Genomic DNA, 8,384 nt, shown 5'->3' on the forward strand with positions numbered 1-8,384 from the left:
CAATAATCTAGACTCAACTGCTACCTTGCCATTTTCAGGATTACATAACATCTTTAATGTGTTCGTCACAACGTCAGGGACTGGGGCAGACAAAAAGGCATCCAAGTGAGCGTTGTGACTCAATTAAACATTTCTTTTTCCAAGTGAATGCTGTCTGAGTGACTGTGACAGACAAGGCTTTTCTTCCCCGTGTGTTTGCTCCCAGGATGCAACATTTCTGCTGCATTGTTCTGCGATGAAGGCTGGGTGTCACATTAGCTGTGGCAATAGCTGTAGCTAGCTAAAGATCTGACATGCTGGTAATTAGTTTTCAGGGGCTCACTGTGGGTAGGAAGGGAGGGGTGTCTCCTTGTTGACAATACCCACTGTCAGAGTGCCAAGCACTTTAGTTTCAGCTCTGCTCCCGTCCTCTTGGCTTCTACATCTGTCCACTGAGACACTTGATCCTTCTGCTGCTTTCTGTGGTCCATTTCTCTGCCCTTCTTGAGACAGTTCATAAGGTGGCTAAGCAACTTTATATGGGTTAAATATAGATATACTGTGCGAAACCTTCATTGAGATACCGGATTAGCTTCAGTACCCTCTACGTTTGCTAGTCAGTAAGAGTTAAACATATCCTCATAAACCCCTTGTCCCCCATGTAATCTCTCCAAGACAAAATACTTTTGAGACCTTTGATACAACTCCACGCAACATCTTCCAGTGTTAAGATTTTACTACTAATTGGGTTCAAACAGATCGACAAAGACAGAGAGATGAATACACAAGGCAAAAAAGGAACCGCGAGGTGACGGAGAGCGAAAAGCAAAAAGGTTGATCTATTTCAGGACTGATAATCCGTCAAGAACACACAAGGATAGCGACGCCACATGTGTCTTTACATGTCGCCATGACGCTGAGGGGAACAGCGGTGAACTCAGTAGTGGGGATGAGCTAGAAAGAGAAATGGATCGGAGCAATCGATGGTCGCGGGCGCTTTCCTGGCATGGACTCACTTCACACACCTGCAGCACACATCATGGGGTGAATCAAGTGTGAATGAGTCCATGCGTTTGTGTAAGACAGACTCAGCAGGGGCTGTTGTATGTGTCGTTTCTCTGTGCTTGGCCCAGTTCTGGTGAGATGTATGGCGACAGCGTGCATTTGGAACTACCAGGCGATTTTGTGCATTAGGGAATTTTGACATCCTTTGACATTAAAAGGAGAGGCAGGGGACGGATAGTGGGTGGTCGCCGGTCGATGTAGGAGACAGATGAACCATGAACCTTTGGTATTCTCACATCAAGAACATCATTTCTGTGGCCTGGAGAGAATAAATGCTAAGAATAAAATGTAGAGCAACTCCCCTGATGGATGTTCTGTGAAGAAAATAGAGCAAATGAACACAGAGTGACATTCAACAGAGTGCAACTTTGACGGGGTTAGAGGCTGCCAGTCCTAAGTACTCTTCAGATGCTCCTCTTTTACTGATGTGCTCCAAGTTTAGACGATGAAATGTTTGAAGCTAATGACAGATGAAGACCTACAAACTAATATTTTTTTCTAGTCTGAAAAATTGAAGTACATAAAGTGTTGACAGAGGAATGGGACATAAAAAAAGTAGAAAACTGATTTTATCAACTTATAATCTTAAGGAGTACTGATGCATCTCAACTAATTAGAATATCATTGAGAAGTTAGCATTATCTACTGAAATTCAACAAGTGAAAATCAACAGATCATAAGAAAATACAGACCAAAAAAAACAACAACAAAAAGTATTTCAATACTTACAGTACTGAAGTATGCATACTCCACATTAGATTTATGCTTTTAAAACTTCTAAATGGATCTCAAGTAGTTTAGAATATTGTTGCTTCCTGTAAATGCAACTTGCTAGAAATAAAGTTTGAGCAATATGACTGTATTTCTCTTTTTCCTATTTTGGATTCTTGAGGGCATTTCAGTGGCTGCCATCTATGTGTTACATCATTAAAAAGGGATTAGTTCAAATTATCGTTCTTCTCTCTGCCCTCGTTTTGGGTGTTTAAGTTAGAGCCTCATAGAGGCGCAATATGCACGGCACATCTGATAATGATACGGATTATTTAAAAAAATAAATAATAGTAGTTGTTTCATCTGTTAGGGGATTTTTGTTTTGTTTGTGACTCCTCTTATAGCTGGAACCACTTGCTGTTGTGTACATCTCCACCCGGGGGCAAATGTCCTGACAACACACACACACACGTTTGTGTGGCTATCTTTGTGGGGACTTTCCATTGACTTCCATTCATTTCTACAGCCTAAACCTTACCTTTACCCTTTTCCTAACCCTAACCATCACATACCTAACCCTAACCAAAACTCAATTCATACCTTAGCCCTAACTCTGACCCCTGACCCAAAAACAGGGTCACCAGTAGTATATGTCAGGAAAATCGTCCCCACAAGGTATTACAAACAAACGCACACGTGCGCACACACACACACACACACGCTCCACAACTTATCCAAGTGTGCAAGTCGTATTTGCATCTGTATACACGACAATGCATTTGGAGACAATATCCCATTGTAAAAACAAGTCATCTGAAAGGCTGGAGGATTTGTAGATTAAATAATTAAACCTAAAATGTGGAGTGCTAATTTATTTCAGTTAACTTGATGTTATTTATATTTCAGAGTCCAGAGTATTTGTCTGACTTTATGGCTTTCCTTCTTAAAAGTAAATATTTACTGACCTCTTCCATAGAAGGATAAAGCTGAGCACAAAAGCATAAGGACAGATTGCATCTAAATGTAAATCAACATCCAATTTTCCAAACCTTAACTTATTCCAACTCTGGCAAGATGCAGTGATGGAAAGTCATGTTACTTCTAACTGATCGAGGAGCGCATTGTTCCGACCCGCTGCAGAGTCTTCTGCTTCTCGTCTCTGATGAAAAGATGCTACCTTGACAAACAATAAAGCGAGGCACTTTTTTAGACTCTGCTGTCGTCATTCAATTATGCAGTGGCTTTTCAATGAAGGTTTTTTTGTTAAGCTGCAGCTGTAACGCAGTACACTCACTCTCCTTTCACGAGATACAGAATTTGTATGTTTGGATTTTTAAACTAACAGACGGAGCTAAGTGATTCTTACCAATCTGAAGGCAAACGCGCACCAGTTTCCCTTTGAAGGGCATTCAATCAGGTTTGAATGTTGATTTCGGCAAACTGAACTGTAAGTGGATGTGCCGAAGGCCAACACAGAAGAAAACCCATTTACCCATTTATGAAAAGAAAGCAGTAATTCTCAATAGAAAAAAATGTTACAACGTAAAGTCATGAGGCAGATTTCTGACTTGAAAATTGACCAGCAGAAAGTCAATCACGTCCTGCACAAGGAGAATAAGTCGCAAAATGCCAGGAGCTGGCTACTCACAGAATAATGTATTCAAACATATTAATGGAAAGTTGCATGGAAGGAAAAAGTGTGGTACACATGATGCATGGGCAACAGGGTTGCAGTCATGGTTAAGAGGATTGTGAACAAAACCCAATTTAAGAGTTTGGCGCATCAATATCATAACTCATGCAAAAAGGAGCCCTGATCCAGGACATACTCAAATCAGCAAGGCCTACTGAAACATTTCATCAAAAGTAACTCCACTCTTGTCAAAAACATGGGATCTCTGATCTTCAAATCTTCTGTGATGGCATTGATGTTGCCATTTGCCATTTTGTCCAGGCTGCAGTTCTCCATGCTGCTTGTGCATCTTTTTCTACAGCTTCATTAATCTGCTTGCAAGCAGCACTCAGAAAAGCTGACTTTTTCCATCTAGCCACTTTTTCAAGTCAGTCTTGTCATCGAGACGCACGCACAGTTTAACATTTCTGGTCTAATAAAACAAAGCAAAGTCAATCCTTTGCCTGAAATCCTCAAGAAAACATGAAACCACTTTTCACAGCTCGGTTAAAGTCGGACCAAACTTGTCGAGTCGCCTGCAATTATGCTTTAAAAGATTTCCTTCAAGTCAATTTGTTGACATCAACGCTGACGCAACTAAAGATCTGACACCAGGCAACAAAATAAAAATAGTAAAACTGCATTGCAAGAAATTGCTGCAGAGACCCATTGAAATCAGGACACCGTCGCCGTGGCAACAGCACCACTCAAAGTGCCACGGCACGGCACTGACTGACAGCTGCACGCTCCTGGATATGTGACGGGGTATCATTTAGAAGATTTTTTTTATTTGCTGCCACCGTCCTGCTCAATAGTAAACACGAATTCATCAGAGGATGACATGTGGGCATCGTTTTCTGCAATCAAGCAAACAAAGGCAAGAACACACGAGAGTCTTCTGCCGTGATTGGTTCTGCTCAGCGTGCACCTAAGAGTACCGGTGGTTCTATCAAAGGCGACGTGCGGCATGGGTTTACCTCTAAACACTCATTTAGGCTCGCAGACTTTAGCTTCAGCAACACAGTGACAACTCGTATGAGCCATCAGCCCCCGACTGATGGCCTCATGGTGACTTTAGACTGGGGAAGGCATTCAGCAACATCAGCCTGTCTTGATGTTATTGACCCAAACTAATAAAAATGGGCATTTTACTGCCCATTTTTCTATATTTACGTATTTCTATAAACAACAGTATTGGCTAAATGAAGTCAATATCCAGCCATCTTTTCTCAGCGGTAATTCAAATGGAGCAAGTGGCAAATCACATGCTTATAATCCTACATGAGCTAAAACAGATAACTTCAGTGAGTGCAAAGAAATATTTGTTAAAACACGTCATCTCTATTTTTAATGGACATTTCAGAAACTGAGACAAATTTAAATCTTGTTCCAACCTAATTAAGCTGAAGTACCGTGAGATTGATGTTTGTATTTAACATGTTTGATTGCTTTTCCTAATGCCAACAAAGTTACGTGTTCAGTTACTCTAGTTTGTCATGAACTCACTGGCGTACAGACCTAAACTGCATCCTAAGACAGAAAAAAAAATACTAAGTCTTAAATTTAGGCTGTACAGTTTGAATCTGTGCTTGTTATAGTCAAGCTTGGAAAATGTGCTCTTTTTGAGTTCTTGCCTGACATCATTTTAGCCTATGGTCATTTAAACCATGGACAGAGATGCTGGTAGTCCAGTAATTTGTACTTTTAGGACTGATTCTAAATACCCAAACCAATTTTGTAGCCTGCCAGGGTAAACAGTTTGGGTCTTCCCTCCAGATCCCAACAACATTCTGTCGCATCAAACAGCAGTTATGGAAACTCCTCCATTTCCTTTTTAGTTGTGGAAATAAAACTGCTTGGATTGCTATAAAGCTCTCCTATAAATACCCCACTGTTGTCTGACCTCGAGGATTTAACAAACGCTGATGTCACCTTCGAGCTTTCATTCGACACAGGCGGATCTGAAGAGTCATCACCTGGCAACACACTCACAGCTGCAGGACGGCACATCAGCCAATGGTTATTTTGAACAAATGTCACACTTCCCTGCAGCAACCCATGCAAGCCTTCTCCTTGACCATCAGCAGTGCGAGTTCACTGTTAAACTCATTCTCTTCCTCAACCCCGTGGCATCCAGCGCCTCACACCTAGAATGTTTATCTTCACACTTGGTAAATGCAGTCAACTTTTAATTAAACACACACACACACACACACACACAGACACACACAATCTACAAACAAATATGCACAGCTAATATCTACGCTGAGATCATCCGCCCTCTTAATGCACCATCTTCAAATGTCATGTGAAGAGCATGCGTCCTGGGGACAATGAGGGGTGTAGGGTTTCCTGCCAAGACTTAGCAGCATCCAAACTTAGAACTGACTCCCAAAGGATGTTGGTATGCGAGTGTTGGTCTGTTGTTTAGAGACAGAGGCAGACAGCAAACACTAAAGTACGTCTTTAAAACGTGTGCGTTACCGTTTCATCAGTTGCATGTTCCGGACTGCAGCTGCATCTCATTAAAGGTGTGTAATGCGCATTGTTTGGCAATAGAATCTAAATGATTACTTAACGGTACAAGAGAACTTGACACTTCGGAGCTGATTAATTTTTAAAGAAATCGTCAACTAAATTTGATTTAACCCAGAGCAGTGAGAGACTGTATTGGCAGCTGCAGCCGTCTGCCTGTGTGATAAGACTCACTCACCTGCTCTCGCTCACACTCGAGAGCGCGCTATCAGGTAACCATGGGTTTGCATGCCATTTTAAAAACAGCACAGTAGTAAGGACATACTCTGGATTATCTGTTCAGATCTCCTTGGTTTGACATAAAATAAACGGTCTTCTTAAGCATTCGATCGGCTTCTTAAGCTTCTACTGTAGAAAATTAGTTTTCCATTAAAAAAAAGCCTTGCTTAGGATTCAGCTTTGTTCCATTAGTTCAGTCTGGCACCTACATACATCCTTGGGATGCGATCACTACCACATAAAGCGGCTTCAAAGAATGTGTGTGCATGTTAACAGGATGGGGAAAATGTTTATGTTTTAATATTCATGTTACCAACACCTCCCCCTAAAATGTGTTAAAAACAAACAGATAAAACTCATTTAATACATGATTATATTCTTGATTAAGTAATTTTCTATTTATTTCAGGATTCAACTCAAAATCTGCATGTTAAGCCTATCAATCATTGCTGTTTTCATTGTGTGTTTCTTATACTTATGAACACGACTGTTACATAGTATAAGGAGTAAAATGTCAGAACATCATCACCATCTATGGTTTTAGATTTCCTCACAATCTAAATCTTTTTTTTTTTTTTAATCAATTTCAGCTTTTAAAATTCTTCAATTCATATTCCAAATACAATTGTTTGCTTTGACACAACTTGTGTGTCAGTAACACTGGAAAGCAAATGAAACAACGTCAAGGCAGACAAGACAACAGAAGAGTAACAGAGGTCTTGAGTATTGCTGTAGACCTCCTTGCCCTGTGACTCCCCCCCCCCCCCCCCCTGCGAAGGCCACCAACCTTCAGTGACTCGGCTCAAACGAGCATCAGCAACACCACTTGTCAGGAGCGAAATAAACTTACTGAGAGAAATTCAGATTTATTTAAAGCATCCAGCTTTAAGCTGATGAACAACAATTTGGTCCGAAAGCATTAATCCCAATAGTTTTACAGGCTCACAGCAGGCCAGTACATAAAGTGGCACTTGTTTGATAAAAGCTACTTCTAAAACAAATGTGGTGTTCCATAAGATGGTGTGAAAAGCATATCAGGCCGAATATAGCTCACTTACAGCCCCCATAATTGAAAACTAGCTGCACTCACCTGCAGCCTCTCTGCTGCTCACTCTGTCATCTCACTTGGCCTGTTGTCACCTCCGGTTTGGCAGATCCTAAAAACAAGATTAGCAACACGGGATAAATCCAGGACAGATGCATATACAGTCGCACCTGCAGTTCTGTTTATTCCAGAAGCAGCTTTTTTTTTGGCTCCAGTAATTAGTTGCAGAGTTCTGTTAGTTTATACGGACCGACTGTTGACAAAAAGAGGTGAAATATTCTCTAGCTGCTTACATGTTTTCACCTTTGGGCTAACATTAAAATGCGTATCGCGCTAGTGCATAACTTACCATTTATGATGTTAATATGTGAAGCCAAAAAAAAAAATGTCCAAATTATATCATGTATTTGACATTCACTCGTCGTTTTCAACGTAATAATTCACTTTATAGTGTGTTGATACGGATTTACAGAACCAAACCAAGCTAAACGGAAGCTCATCACCTGTTCTGCTGATGATGGTGTGTTCAGGGCCATGGGAATTTAGAATTCTCTATTCGACAATTAATAAACAAAATTAATTAACAAAATAATTAAACAGAATAAATTAATTAAGTTAATTATATATTCTGGGTTTACTATCATTACTACAAATAATATAATGTTTCAAAACCCTATTATTTTATCATTCGAGGTTGAAGAAAAAATAATGCAACAAACACAACAATGATTTTTATTTAACTATCCGAGGCACCACAAGCGTTTGTAAAACATTTCTGGAAAATATTTCCCAGGTTTAAAACAAATTTAGAAGAAACAATTTACTTGGACAGTTTTCATTATTTGACAAAATTGCTTCAGGCATACAGCAGCACAAGTCTGTTGCAGTACATGAGCCGATCGATTACAGAGCCCTGCCAAAATATTATTACTTGTTGACAATGTGCTACATGATAACAGTGATCATTATCAAACTAGAATGTATTACAACCCAGGCAGTCCTTAGTGTGCCGAACCCTGGAAACTCTGTGTGCAGCTTGTGTAGAATATTACAGAGTTGGCAGAGTTTTAAAATCTCTGCAATTACTCAGAAATCTCCCTGAACATTTCTTCGTGTCTGGTTGCCGCACTGTGGGAGAACAGATCAGTTACAGCTCTG

The sequence above is a fragment of the Poecilia formosa genome, unplaced genomic scaffold (assembly GCF_000485575.1).
Source record: "Poecilia formosa unplaced genomic scaffold, Poecilia_formosa-5.1.2 Scaffold695, whole genome shotgun sequence".
NCBI lineage: Eukaryota > Metazoa > Chordata > Actinopteri > Cyprinodontiformes > Poeciliidae > Poecilia > Poecilia formosa.